Source organism: Acipenser ruthenus, chromosome 3, assembly GCF_902713425.1.
Source record: "Acipenser ruthenus chromosome 3, fAciRut3.2 maternal haplotype, whole genome shotgun sequence".
Taxonomy (NCBI): Eukaryota; Metazoa; Chordata; class Actinopteri; order Acipenseriformes; family Acipenseridae; genus Acipenser; species Acipenser ruthenus.
Genome location: NC_081191.1, coordinates 91,357,080 through 91,372,417, shown reverse-complemented (window position 1 = coordinate 91,372,417; position 15,338 = coordinate 91,357,080).

Sequence of the window (15,338 nt, the reverse complement as noted above, 5' to 3'; positions counted from 1 at the left end):
AATCCATGTGCATGCATTTCCTTGAATCCCTACTGCGTTCAGTTTAAGAATTAATCTTTTATGCAGGACTTTGTCAAAAGCTTTCTGGAAATCCAAATAAACCATGTCATATGCTTTGCAGTTATCCATTGTCGATGTTGCATCCTCAAAAATTCCCTTTTCTAAAACCATGCTGACTGTCTCCCAGATTACTGTTACCATATAGGTAATTTTACATTTTGGATCTTATTATAGTTTCCATAAGTTTACATATAATAGAAGTCAGGCTTATTGGTCTGTAGTTACCTGGTTCGGTTTTGTCTCCCTTTTTGTGGATCGGTATTACGTTTGCAATTCTCCAGTCTGTCAGTACAACCCCTGTGTCAAGAGACTGTTGCATGATCTTGGCTAGCGGTTTGTAAATAACTTCTTTAATTTCTTTGAGTACTATTGGGAGGATCTCACCCGGCCCAGGGGATTTGTTTATTTTAAGAGCTCCTAGTCCCTTTAACACTTCTGTCTCTGTTATGCTAAAGTTATTTAAAACTGGATAGGAACAGGTCGACATGTGGAGCATGTTGCCCGTATCCTCCTTTGTAAAAACTTGTGAAAAGTAATCATTTAATAAATTTGCTATTTTTTTCTCTTCGTCTATGATTTTGCCATTTGTATCTCTTAGACATTTGACCTCCTCTTTTAATGTTCTCTTGCTGTTATAATATTGGAAAACACTTTGGGGAATTGGTCAGAAAAAGACACGCAGCTGTTAGAATTTAAGTTGCATTAATTTCCCAATCAATCAGTGCGTTTACATAAGCATTGAATTTAAGACCTGACACTTCGATAAAGCACTTGTTATTGGATTGGTCTCCATTCTGTGCAGGAAAAATGTCCAGTCTGTTCAAATCGTAGGGTACTACAGTACTTTGCATGTGAAAATATCCTGTGTTTTCCGAAAACTTCAATCCATGTATACAGTTGAATTTTAATTAGACTGTCTATCGTTAATCATGTAAATGTACTGAATGTATTTTCTGATGAAAGCAATTCCAGGTTTAATTTCTCCTTACTACTTCTAACTGCTCTGCACTTTTAAAACGATGTACTTCTCACACAATGTCACTCCCACGCTGTCGCTGGAAGAACTGCCTCGCTTTGTTGTGTTCTGTTGTGCTGGTAGCTCCGCCCCACCCCCTTGTCTCAGAACGGCACTGAATTTGAATCAGCTGTTCTCAGTTTCAATTTGTGAATTTAAATCAGCTGTTCTCAGTTTCAATTTGTGATCAGAAAAAGACACGCAGCTGTTAGAATTTAAGCTGCATTAATTTCTCAATTAATGTATTTTTTGATGAAAGCAATTTCAGGTTTAATTTCTACTTACTGCTTCTAACTGCTCTGCACTTTTAAACGATGCACTTCTCACACACTGTCGCTCCCACGCTGTCGCTGGAAGAACTGAATACATTTGCTAAATAAATACTGCCAGATATAAAAAAAGGTTACTCAAAGTACTGTAGTGCTATGCTTTAGTGAGCCAACCCACTGGATTCTAGTGCCTAGAGATAAAATTCATGAATGTCTTCCTTTGTGTGGGGACACACTGATTATAGGATTCACTGAAGATGATCATCCCCAAGTAAATACTGCTAAAATGTGGATGAATGACAAGCAGTTACAGTTAAGTATTGTTTTTTTATATATAAGAACTATGTAGACAACATTATGGAAAATATCGCTCTAGTCCTAAATTTCTATAGTACCAGAGTGTTGTCTGCACTGTTCAGATGGCCAATGCATGCGGGTGTGCACAGATGTTCAGGAACTTCACATTTTTTGTTATCTTTAAGCCAGCTGCTGATGGATAGAAACAGCTCTTGGGAACATATGTATTTTTACATTTTCCTGTCACAGTTAAAAAAAAAAACAAAAAAAAAAAACATATTTGAGTACAGTGTCTAGATCGTGCGTAGTTGCTTGCTTGGAGAGTGCGATGTTAGTGCCTATAGTTCTGGCCGCTGGTTCCGCATCTCAAGGGGAGAAGGAAGCAGAGTCAGCAGGGTGTACCGTGACAAAGCCACACACTTCCCACCAACTCCATTTAAGCACAGGAAATATCTGAAAGAAACAGGTTGTGCTTAATGTCAAGGATTTAAAAAATAATGTTTTGACATGAAGCCGGATGGGTTGTTGCAAGGTCTTCTGAAGCAGCTCTAATTTACAATTCAGCTGTCTTGGAGGACCACCTGCTAGGTCTCAAAGGAATGTCCTGAAAAACATGACCGTGACAGACCTGCCTGTAGCAAGACCATGGATAGGTGCCGTGAAAACCAGGACAGAGATATTGGTTGATTAGGGTAGATAATTGAAGAGGATTTTGATTGCAATGGGTGATACGAGCTAGAAACTGTTCAAACTGAATGATGATTGATTGTAAGATGAATAGAACTCCAGATAGGATTTCCAACCTGTATTGTAAGAAGCCAGAGGAACTACTAAGTTAGTAGTTAACATGCTCTTGATTAGGAGTGGCATTCCTAGTATCAATTCTTTGAATGGGTGAATCTGAAAATGAGATACTGGCAGAAATGTGTATAGCAAAAATAATAAAAGTGTCATGAATACTGTTCCAGGTTTTTCTCCTCATGAGTTTCATGATGTGTCCAAAGTAATGCCCAGGAATTCTGAGAGAGGGATGTTGAGTTTTTGAAAAACAGATGTAAAGGTTTGTCCTGCAGAGGAACGGGGAAAGCTATTAGAAGGAACTTGCCCAGGAAGTCTAGCAAGCAAGGCACTTGAACAGATGCCTTTTGAAAGGGTGTTGAATAGTTAGGAGCTACTTTTACAACCAAAAACTAGGAGAACAGAAATATAGAATTTTGATTTCCACAATACTCTAAATAATGGTTAATGGTGACATACTGTAAGCAATGATCATCTGTGGGAATAAGGCTGTTGCTATGATGGAACAACACTTGGTTGAAGAGAATATCTGTGTGGAAAAGAAAGTTCAATTATAAATCTCTTCACAGAATATTTGGGACTAAGCAATACTTCAGAAATGTGTTTTATTTTAAGGGACCAATGATAAAACAGATGGTGGACCAGTTCTTTTCTTAAATCAGGGACATTGATGAACATGGATAGATGTTTAAGTAGTTATTTTGGAGGGGCTAACAATAGTTTTGAGGGTGGACAATAGAAGATTGGGCCTCACTGCAATAACTGCAAATGTGGAGATTTATGCATGAGGAGTTTCTGCAAGTAAGTAATTGAAGTCATAGCAGATTTGATTCCCCAGTATAGAGGACAGAACGTCCTCTAGCATCTTGAGAGTGGGCAAGGAGACAAAGGCACGTGGTGAAGGGGATGTGGTCTAGCATTGCTAAGAGTGTATATAGGAACACAGACATGGGGAGCATGGCTGCCAATGTGCAAGCCCGGCTGCAGTAATGGATTTCCCGGGCACAGATCAATTTGTTCAGAGATTCTGCTTGATCCTGCTGAAACACTTTATTTTGGTGTAGGGTTTTTAGTAGTTGTGGAATAAGCTGATCTTTGTACTAAAGAGGTCTTTCCCTTTGCAGTAGATTTTTTGCAAGGATTTCTTCACTTGTGGTCAGCAAGCTGGATGTGCGCTGCTTGTGTGCTACATAAATGCTTTGTGTGCCCCTGGAAGTAGGGACCTTTCTGTTGTTTAAATCCTGTAATTGAAATACATTCTCTTTGTAGTCTAAATCCATGTCGGGTTTGGACATGGTGGATTAATAGCTTTGATATTGTTTTAATTCCTTGAATTGAGTCACAAAAAGTTGTGACTCGATTGCATCAGCAACAAATAGGTGAGTTTCTAGGGGGCAAGTCCCCATGATCTCTACCCTCAATCTTAGCCTGTGCTTATAAATGTGGTTGAAGGCTAAATACAAATGACAGTGTAAAAAATGTGCACAATTTATCATGAACTGGAATTTAATAGGAAATTATAACTCTAGTTAATATGTCATTACATTTGAATTCCCACTGCTTTGGTATTCAAATCAGGTTTTGTAGCATATTTCATACCCAGCCTGGGTGACTTAGAAATAAAATATAAATAAGAACTCTGCAGCAGACTGCCCACCTGGGCAATAAAATCTTTACTGAAAAAAGTAATGAATGAATTGGATCAGAGTTTAGACTTATAACCAGACATCCACATTGGCAATATTAGCTGTTCCCAACAGTATTGCACCTCATAATGCCATTAGTTATGTGCAGGAAAATCTTGTTTTGCATTTGAGAGGCATATGAGCTCTGACCTTTTGTAAAATGAAAGGCTGTGTATCATTCCTACTGTATATTCAGTGTTGTTGTGTTTCTACTAGATGTCTTGCTGAGATACAATTTTTCTAACAAAAAGTGAATGTTGGTAACATGGTGATAACATTTTTTTTTTTTAATTATAAATCTGATGAAACTTGCTGATAGCTTTCATTAGCAAGTTATTAAGTGTATCATAATCTGGAGTTTGTATGTCTTTCAACCCATCTGTCTGTATGTCAGCCATGATTTATGTATATATACAGTATGTGGAGGACCTCGTATCCAGTTATAATCACAATGTATTAATAGAATCTGGAGATTAATGTATGCAGACAACCTGCCTGTCTGTCCTTTAGGACTCACACTTAAGTTTGTACATATACCTACATTAACACTTATTCAGTTTTGATGAAACTTGGTTTAGACATTATTTAGAGTAGTATTAGAACAATATAAGGTATAAAGGCAACTTTCTGTAAATCTGTATGTATTTCAAACTTGAAATGTTTACTTGTTCATACAGTCATAGTTTTTATGTTATTTTGTATCAGTCTTGGCAAACCTGACCATCAGTGAAAAACACTCTTCTCAAGAGCAGACACAATATTCCTCAGAATCTTCAGTATTTTGCAAAGCTCATTGGAAGTAGGCCTATGTGCGCCTAATCAACATCCTACCTCTAGGGAATTTGACACATCAATGTCTTTTTCACAAGGGAACCTTAAATATTGAAGTGATTTTTACTTAGCTAATTAAAACAGCTCAGTATCTAACATCCATGTAAAGATTTTTCTCATGATGTATTGAAAGAATGTTTTTCAAATTCAGTTTTCATGAATAAAAACAGTTCGATACTCATCAAATGATTCATAGGCCAATGTCAGCTTCTTTAGCAAAAAGCTAAAACTATTTCATTGATATAAAACTTTACTTTATTGATTGAAGAACTTTGACGAACATGATTTATAACTAATTTACTGAAGCTTTTCTATTTGTCCCTCTCACCCTCCACCACTACCCTCATCACCTCATACTGTCTCTATCCGTCTTTTAAAAGCTGTTGCTGATAAACTTGCACTTTAATAAAAACTGTAGGAGTACAGTCTATATTTGTATGATATTATATTTAGACTTCATGGTTAACATAGATAAAACAGGTTGTGACTTTGATCCCCAGCAGATGTCTATCTGCCTCTGCAGTGAGATAAATATCCTACTACAGTAAAAAAAAAAATGTCTGCGGGGGACAGTTCTAGACACTGAGACCCTCATCTGTCCTGCTGAAGAGGATAAGACTTGAGTACATTTATTACAAAAAATGAAAAAATACAGAACTTATCCCAGCTACGTATTCACTCTGACTGTCACTCTGGAAATTGTTATTTAAAAAACTATGAAACAGAAAAATAAAAAAAATCTCCACAGTTGACTATAAACTGTTCTACAGTTTGTGGAACCTAAATCCATGATGTCCATCGCTATGAATCTTTAAAAAATACTTAAGTTCTAAAGAACAATAGTTCTGTATTAATGAGGTCATTGGCCCTATTTAGCAATACAATGTGCAAACGCAAATGTTTAAATGTCAGTTTGCCCCGAGAAGAGCTCAAACGGACTTTTCCTCTGCATGTGATTTAACAAACGTGGTTTAGCACATTGTTAGCATGTCTGTCTGCTGAAGGCAACAATTTAGGGGAGTGACCTTAATAATATATAAACTTGAGCAATTTAGCAAACTGGATGCAGTGCGCAAAAGAATCGTTGTCACCATAATCATAATAAATGTATTGGCAAATGTTTCTCATTGAGACAACACAAGACTTCTAGGCGAATCATTTGTCATTGAATGTATTAAGTTTCGTTTTAGTATTTCTACACTATAAAGAAGGATCAGCATTTACAGAAGGAAAAACAAATGTACAATAAAGTAATAATTCCTGTGTAGTTAAAACAAACATTCATAATTTGTCTGAAATGAAATGCCCTTCTTTCAATGTTACGTTGCACATTCCCTGTATCTGAGCAGGGAGGGAGCTTTATTGTGAATTTTGTTCCAATGACAATTATCAATGTTTGATATAAAAATTGCACTTTTATTCCAACTCACATGTTTTGTGGTCATCTAAATGACTCCGAGTTTGTATAATTAAATTCATTTTAAATATTTACTACAGAGAAACTGGATCATTAATAATAACATATGGGCTTTCCTGAGGTTTACAAGGTGAGCCAATTCTCATGTGAACTCAGTATAATGACACTCATTCTGTCTCTGCTTTGCTGCCAAGAATTTTCTGACTGTTTTGTTTTTACTAATTGACTTAAAAATGATTTATTGGCATTGCACAGTGGTACATGCTGGTACAAAGGAATTAAAAGCTTGGGTTTGGTATCAGCAATTAGGATTCAGGAATACCAGTTCTACAGACTATTAAAGTCACAAAAAGAAGGCTGTTGGCTTAAAGGATTTGCACTATGCAATAGCTATCCGATACTACCATTATACAATACTGTAAAATCTTCAATACACGTAGGAAGGATTTTTATTTAATAGAAAGGCTTGCTGTGCTGCTGGGGCAGCAGTGTGGAATAGTGGTTAGGGCTCTGGACTCTTGACCGCAGGGTCGTGGGTTCAATCCCAGGTGGGGACACTGCTGCTGTACCCTTGAGCAAGGTACTTTATCTAGATTGCTCCAGTAAAAACCCAACTGTATAAATGGGTAATTGTATGTAAAAATAATGTGTAAAAAGTAATGTAATATCTTGTTACAATTATAAGTCGCACTGGATAAGGGCGTCTGCTAAGAAATAAATAATAATAATAATGATGTTATATGACCTAAATATTTCACATATACAAAATCAGCCAACTAATAATAAAAGAAAGGTATCTACACAAATGTGTTTTATAATAACTGACAAGGCAAATAAGTGATGGTTTAAAGTTATCTTCAGTATAATGTCCCCTGCTGCTCAAGCAAATGTAAATATTCCTCAAATGATATAGATGCTTTACTCGTTTGAACATAAACTTCAATGTGAAAAAAAAGAATAGGTGCAGAAATAAATGCAATATTGTAAAGGGAAAGCAAATAAATTACCTATTGTGATTTGAAGTCTTAACATAACTAAGGCTCTTTCTTCCTAGTTTTTAAACACTATTTGGTAGCATGCCTTTTGTAAGACCCCCCCCCTGAAAACAATGTAGTCTCCTCCAGCACAGGCATGCTATGTTACCTTCTTGTTATTTTTTTTTATTTTTCTTTTAATGTACACCGCTCTTGGACATATTATTCTGATGAAATGGGATATTTCACATTATTTATTTATTACATCTTTTTGTGTTGAATAGATATAATAGAGATATGGAACCATTTTTACCAAGCACCCATAAATAAACATTTTATAAATGTTCTATGAACATCATATTACATTTAAATAACAAAAAAGACTTACAGTTTAAAACCTTTATGAAGTTCCTGTTTCAAATGAATCTCCATTTTAAAGATTTCAGACCAATAAAAGTCTTTCATGGGGTTTCCATGCGGGTCAATTTACATGTGAAATGCGCGTGCACGTTTGGGAGAATTACTCGGGTAAATCAGGTTTGTGGCCGAAAAAACGGCCAAAGAGAGGGATAGAGTAAATCTCATTTACTCGTGTAAATGACGAAACACACGGGAAAACCATGCCCAGTTTCGCATGGAAACCCGCAATTCACGTGTAAATGTTAATGAGCATGTTTATCCTTAACTATAAATATTGCAAGGAAGCAGGTCAGTAGTGGCTGATGGGCGATTTTATGGTTAGCAGTGGAGTAGTTCACCTTAATGCTAATGCGGGCAGCCTTTTTTTAGTATTGTTTTTTGCTGTGTCTGGTCTGTCATGTTGTATATATCTTGTGGGTTTACAGTTCTGTATAAAACCACTTACCACAAACTGCATTATGCATTTGTTATAGTATTAAAGCAGCTGTTTGAGAATATCTTTGCTGTAAAAAATACGCTAAAGATAAACACGAAGAGCAAGTGAGCTGCTTAACTGAATTAATTCCTGTCCTTTTTTTTGATCCCAGCTATGTCCAGACAACAATAGTTTGTGAACTGGATGTCATAAGCCAGCTCGATTGCCCAAAACAGCACAACAACATCCAAGTTGTTTGTGCCCTCTCAGAACTGACCAAATAAAATTGCAAATGAATGTATTGATTGTGTTTTATTTGTTTGCATCATTAATATTTGACACAGCAGTAAATCCAACACAACTTAAAAGAAAGGAGAGCATCTCTGACAGCACGAGCCTCCTCAAAGAAAAACAATTTGGTCAAAAGCAGTAAAACACATTAATAACCAAGCAGGCACAGGGTATTTTGCTTTATTACAGCAGCTTAGATTCACTCGTATACCAGTTCTCTGCGCATGGAAACCACATTTTCACAAAATGTCACTAGTAATCTTCAAAAACAGCACGAGTACTTTACGCATAGTTAATTTACATATCAACCCCCACCTTTCCCATTCATTTGCATGACGTCAGGTGAAAAGCCCGGTTTACTTGTGTAAAATAAACTGAGCGAATGGAAACCCCAAAAAAAGCATTTTACACGAGACATTTTTCTCTTGTAAATGTTTCGAGTTAAAAAAAAACTTGCATGGAAACCCCATGTTTGATGGCCTTCAAAACAAACAAACAAAAAAACCAAACCGTTAAATAAAGGTACTGATATTAACAATATTAACAATATTAACAAAGCTTTAGTAACACAAAAAGAATGAAAACAGCCTTAGCTGAGCAAAACTGCTTCTCTGGGTTTTGGGGACAGCAGGCTCTTTGAGCTAAATATATGTATATATATATATATATATATATATATATATATATATATATATATATATATATATATATAATTGATAAAACAAACAAAGTTTGTGTGATAACAGCTGGTGTTTCTTCCTGTTGGAAAATAAGATAATCTCAAGAGCCTTATAAAAACAGGTTAATAAAAAAGAGAATATCAGGGTTTATTTTCAGATAGAATGCAAACAAACAAACCTACTGTGAGCTGCACATACAGCTGCATGGACCTGGAGGTTTTCCAATATAATGTTCCTCTCTGACCCCTCCAAGGACTGATCTGTAAAGAGGAAAGCATTTATGTGGGTTTAACGCCTACTTGTTACAGATTTCCGTACTCAATTATATGACAATCAAGTGGGACAATCTACTCAGCCCCTTAGGATGCACTGGATTGTATCTCTGACAGACAGAGAAGCAGAAGCTACACATACAATGTATACTTAATACATTCATTACATACATGCTATGGAATTCAATTAAATAATGAAGCGAATAAATATTTAATTTAAAAGTTTATATATATATATATATATATATATATATATATATATATATATATATATATATATATATATATATATAGTATACTTCTTAAAGCACTGTTTTTTTGTATTCAGCCGAAGAATGACTTGTAGTCCGAAACGTCCTGCATGTTTCAATTCAATATGTTTACTCAGCTTTTCTTAGTGTGTAGTTCAAAGTTATAAAGTTATCTTGTCTTTAATTCACCTTCCCCCATCTGTGACTGAGTTGTGGTAGGCTATGCAAAACTGCACGTAGCTGGTTTTGCTGATGGGAAATGAAAAGAACTTGAAACTTACACAATACTGTATAAAAACTTAATATAAAAGTATATTAAAGCAACTGAATTAGTAAGCACATTAAAAGGACTATAAACAACACATTCACACACAATTTAAACATAATGATTAAAAACTACTTAACTCTAAAAGACACACATGTACACCTAATACAAAACTTATAATTAATAACATAATTAATAGCTCATGCAGGAAGCCATTACTACAATTGTTTCCCCTAAAAAATATTTCTTTTTTTTTTCCAACTCCACTGTTACTGGATTATAAATGCAATATGGCCCTTCAGGATGTCTGTATACGTCCAATATACAGACTTCTTTGGGGTTGGAGGCACTCAGCTTCACCTCGTGATGCACACTGCCCCTGAGACATCTGTATATTTGACGTATATTTGACAGCATGTCACTACATCTTAAACTTTTAGCTTTTTAAAAAAAGATCTGGGTCATTCTTAAAAAAGACTTTGGTGGTTGAATGGATGTTTACCGCTGTCCCCGGTATATGTCTGTGCTCCTCCTCTGGTCGGTTGCATCTCCTGCCCTGCCTGCTGCCACAGCTGCTGCCCCTGTTTATAAATGCATCTCGACAATTCCTGCCATACTTTTCTCTCCTGTCTTCTGTGCCCTGCATTGTTAGTTCTCCACATTGTCCAGCCGTAAACTGCAAAGTCAGTTTGATATGTAACCGGGTATTCCATAATGCAAAAGACGTCATTCTCGCCACTGTGGAGCGGTATCACTAATCTGGTATGGATACCTCCGACCCCGGATAATAAAGGATGATTAAAAAAATAATAATAATAAAAGCAGCACTGTCACCTGATACTGTTGCAGGTCTTGAGGAAGGGTATGTGTTATTTAAAGGTACAAATATTTGTGCTGTTTACTTTAAAATGTAATGAATAAACCAAGAAGTATAACCGCCAGAGTGAAGGAGATTGTTCGTGGTATGCCTGGTGTTAAATCCATTTAGATAAAGACCTTCCTAAAAGAGCTTGAACGAAGAGTCAAATAAACGCAGCCGTTCTAACGGGTTTCTGTAGCAAACCTGACTCCTGCCTGCTTCTTCCATTCTTCCACCTTCCTGCTGAACCTGCTCGATAGCGGGTTGTTACAATATACAGTGACACTATAATAATTATATTAACTGTATTTACATTTTTTCAAATTGTGAAAGTAGTCCTAAAATTGCTGAACGCTTTAATTTAATTCCCTTCTATATTTATATTATTATTTGTTTATTTATTTAGCAGACGCCTTTATCCAAGGCGACTTACAGAGACTAGGGTATGTGAACTATGCATCAGCTGCAGAGTCACTTACAACTAGGTCTCACCCGAAAGATGGAGCACAAGGAGGTTAAGTGACTTGCTTAGGGTCACACAATGAGTCAGTGGCTGAGGTGGGATTTGAACCGGTGACCTCCTGGTTACAAGCCCTTTTCTTTAACCACTGGACCACACAGCCTCATTATTTACTTAAACAACCACATATCTCTATTCATAAAATGAACCTCCAAATTATTCTTAATTTGAGGAGTACTGTCATAAAATTATAAACTTACCACACCGCAGAGCTAACATTTATCCTGCCTTAGCTAATCTGTTGAACCATTCAATCGCTGCTTTTCCTGTGACAGTGTTTTCATTGTCGCCTGCATTGCTTCCTTCAGAAACGTTGCATTGATGTATCTGCAGGGAGCAATCAATTAATTTTTTTCAAAAAAACACCTCAATAACCTGTAACATAATGTATGCAACGCTGATCAAAGAAAAATGTAAGACCTAAAGTGAGATTTACAACAATCATTTTAATAGCTCTAATATTTTTGAAACATGGCTTAAATATTGATATTTTGAAGGTTGAAACGAGTATAAATAATATAAAAACAAAACACAACAAGCATTTGATTAATTTGAACCGGATCCGTAAATAAACAATATATTAATCTACACATTTTGAATTTTTACAGGACATGATGAATTGTGGAATCTCAGTAAAGCATTGTACAGTATCTTGTTTTAAAATGAGAAAAAAATATGTTTATTCTTTGCACATGTATTTAATATGTATTCTATTTACCCAAAATACTGGCAATGCAGATGTCTGGTTTTTAAACCATTAGAATAGATGGTTAAATAGAGTGTCTATATAAACTTGATTACACTATTTGATTGTATTTCCTGTCTTATTCCAAGTGTCTCTTTTAGAGATGGTGCCATATTTTAATCCCAAGTTGGCTGTACTGCTTTTAATGTACAATAATTTATCTTCATTAGTCTCCATGTGGTTGAACGGAAGTCAATATTATAATTGAAAGGATGGTTGCTGTTTTTGGTTGTTCAAAGGTTGATGATTATTTCATGAAATGATTAATCATTGGAATGAGTAAATAACAGACCACTAGATTGATTAAAGAACATGCACACACACACACACACACACACACACACACACACACACACACACACACAAATAAATGTAAGACATCACAGTGCTTTAAACATTATTAACCTCTACCAGTCCATCCAGAGTGCTCATAAAAATGACAAATAAGGTGACAAAAGCACCGAAGAGGTAACAATAAAATGTAATTGTCTTTAATAATTAATACTTGGAGGACACAAATGTATTGCATATATAAGCAGGATCATAGAAGAGAAGGGCCAATGCCAGGGACTGAAAATCACCAGTTCCTTCAGCCTTGGTCAGCCAACTGTTCTCTCAGTTTTTGTAGTTCTGGTATCTTTTAAAGTCAGTTTTGCTTCCCAAATAATGCAGGCATATTATACTCATATAACCGCCAACATTAACAGCTAGTGTTGAAATCCCTTATATTTTTTGTTACCAGTCAATTAATGGAAGCCAGAGGACAGAAAAGCGGTACCAAATTGTATTTATTATATTATTATTATTTATTTATTAATTTTTATTTTTTTAAAAACACAAAAATTAAATAGTGATCATAAAATAAATGTGCAAACAATTACCTTATAAATATTCGAGAACATCAAATACATAAATAAAATGAATGAATTTCAATACATTATTCACACTTGTTACACTGCTTCATTAAACGCTCTTAATTGAATTGCAGCATTATTTATATTCTCTGTATTGAAATATTTATTACAGGATGAGTCCACTGATATGTCAAATTATTTGCAGGGCTGGTGTTGTCTGGGAGTAGATATGTAACAGTAACAATGTTCTGCTCCACCCTATGATTTAATGTTTTGCTCTCAACTCCACCATGAGGATTGGTTTATTTATGAGAATTGAATAGATACATTTCTTAAACTGCTGGCTGCTATGAAACCATGGTGCATTGAATCGTACAAGGTCCTGATTGGTTTGGGAGATTATCCTTCCCTCCACTTTTGCCATTTACTTTCTCAGTTTCATCTTCCAAACTATTTTAAGGAAATCTCAATTCTATTTTCCCTTAATCACCACTGATGATAGCCAGTTCTTTCTTTCAACAGTTCAGCATATGGACTCAGTTACATTTACACAGAACCAAAGTATGTTTTTAAACGTTAGCATTCTAACATAAAAAGATAACAAGTCTTAAAAATGTATATTTTTTCATAATTGATTGCATCCACAAGAGGAAATGTTTGCATTTCATATACCAGCATAAATATTTTTTAGTAGATGGGTAAAAAAAAAAAAAAAATAGACTTATTTAGCTGAGAAACTAAAACAGACAAATGGAGAAGAAGGAGATATCTCTTTCAGTGCAAAATGATCAATTATGTTAGCAAAACTTGTTGTATTTTAATGAAAATTACCTTTCAGTTTGAAGGAAGGGGAACTTATTAGCTTTAAATTTGGTTTATAAATATATACTTTCAGTATTATTTTTTTTTTTTTGTAAAACACATAGTGTCAGAGCAGTCAACGTTAAACTGTGCCAAAGTGATGTGGCAGCCTGTGGCATTTGATCTTGTTTTAATAAAACCTTCAATGGCATCAAGTGAAGAGCGGGACATGGTCAAGCTATGGTTCATTGCATTGTACTACTATACTTTCAGGGATGAAGAAGTTGCTTTTTGTTAAGATGCTATGGTAAAAGAATGTGAAACCAAGTTATCTGGAATGCAAGTCAGATCAATAATTCCATTAGAAAGCGGTGAAATGATAAATTGTCTCAAAAGTCACTTAAATGACACAGTATGCAGTGAGAAAGAAAATTGTAAAAGGCTATATTTAGAGGACATATACCAAGAGTTGTGTTATCTAATAAAATAGTTTTCCTGGTATGTCTGTCTGGGAAGTGTGTGAACCACGTTGCCACAGGCCTTCCAGCTAAAACAAACAAAATAAAGATCCAAGAAAAACTACACATTTATGTTCATAATTTGTTAATGCTCTTAACAGTACAATCATTGAAGCAACCATGCATGTGCTAATGGGTATAAATATCATGATTTGTATATTATCATACAGTCACCAGTACATGCATATTTACTGGAAAGTGGAGGGGCAAAGAGAAGGAATAACTACCTAGTGTAATAAGGATAATTGGGGAAAAAACACCACATAGAACTTGTGGAACATATCTTTGCCCTAGAAAATGTCTTAAAGCTAATGTTTTTCAAACAAAACAGACAATAGCTTTTGTGTGCAAAGTAAATACAACATGTTGGTTTAACTAAGGAAAAGGAAAGTTTAAAGACACATCAACATAAGAAAAAAAATGACAAGCAACTCAGAATATATCTTTGTTAAGATAGAAAGCCCTGTCCTCTTACAGGATGATACACTACATGTATACTTTCATTTTCAACAGACTGCTAATGCAACAGTTTTGTTTTTGTGTGTATTTTTCACTTGTTTGTATTTTGAACTCATCAGCCACTAGGAGATTCATTACAAACTAAAAACAAATAGTTTTAAATAAGATGTGTTTTTGGAAAGTATGGATCAGATATTCAAAGATTTTAATGTATACAACTTTTATGCAACTCTACTTGCATTGTGAATATATATAGGAAATTGTAGGTGTATTTGCGTACAAGGTGAGACAATAGCTCAAAAGCATAAAAGGGCAACTTTAATGATGAGGAGATCATAATAATAGCTGACAAAAAGGAGAAATGCTTTGTCTCTTAACAATGAGAAACGTATTAAAAACAATATCACCCAATTACTCTGACACTACAGTCTACATATTACAAGTAATTATCATTATGTGAGTTTTCATATTTTTTTAAGAAATGAAAATGCTTCCAAAAAAATGTGAATCAGGTGAAGCTGCTAGACATTAAATTATTGAGTTTGTCTGATTACTGTGTTGCTACTTTCTATTGACACACTGATTGAATTCAAGTATAAGGCTGTATTTAATAGTCATATGTAAAATATAGTAACAGACTAT